Source organism: Bison bison, unplaced genomic scaffold (genome assembly GCF_000754665.1).
Source record: "Bison bison bison isolate TAMUID 2011002044 unplaced genomic scaffold, Bison_UMD1.0 scf7180017859916, whole genome shotgun sequence".
NCBI lineage: Eukaryota > Metazoa > Chordata > Mammalia > Artiodactyla > Bovidae > Bison > Bison bison.
In genome coordinates this window covers 1-614 of record NW_011490488.1, presented here as the reverse complement: position 1 = coordinate 614, position 614 = coordinate 1, and positions in this window count along the sequence as shown.

Genomic DNA, 614 nt, shown 5'->3' with positions numbered 1-614 from the left:
GAAAGCACAGCCTCTGCTCCTTACCTTGGAGTTCACCCTTCACTGCCACCCTTCCTGACCTTGAACGTGGAGTAGCTCCTGTCAGCCCTCCTGCACTGTGCAGCCACTGCTCCTTGGACATGGGGTTGCTTAGTTTTCAACATTCATAAAACTAAGATCATGGCACCTGGCCCATCAATTCATGGGAAATACATGGGGAAACAGTGGGTACAGTGTCAGACTTTATTTTGGGGCTCCAAAATCACTGCAGATGGTGATTGCAGCCATGAAATTAAAAGACGCTTACTCCTTGGAAGGAAAGTATGACCAACCTAGATAGCATATTCAAAAGCAGAGACATTACTTTGTCGACAAAGGTCCGTCTAGTCAAGGCTATGGTTTTTCCAGTGGTCATGTATGGATGGGAGAGTTGGACTGTGAAGAAGGCTGAGTGCCAAAGAATTGATGCTTTTGAACTGTGGTATTGGAGAACAGTCTTGAGAGTCCCTTGGACTGCAAGGAGATCCAACCAGTCCATTCTCAAGGAGATTAGTCCTGGGTGTTCTTTGGAAGGACTGATGCTAAAGCTGAAACTCCAGTACTTTGGCCACCTCATGTGAAGGGTTGACTCATTG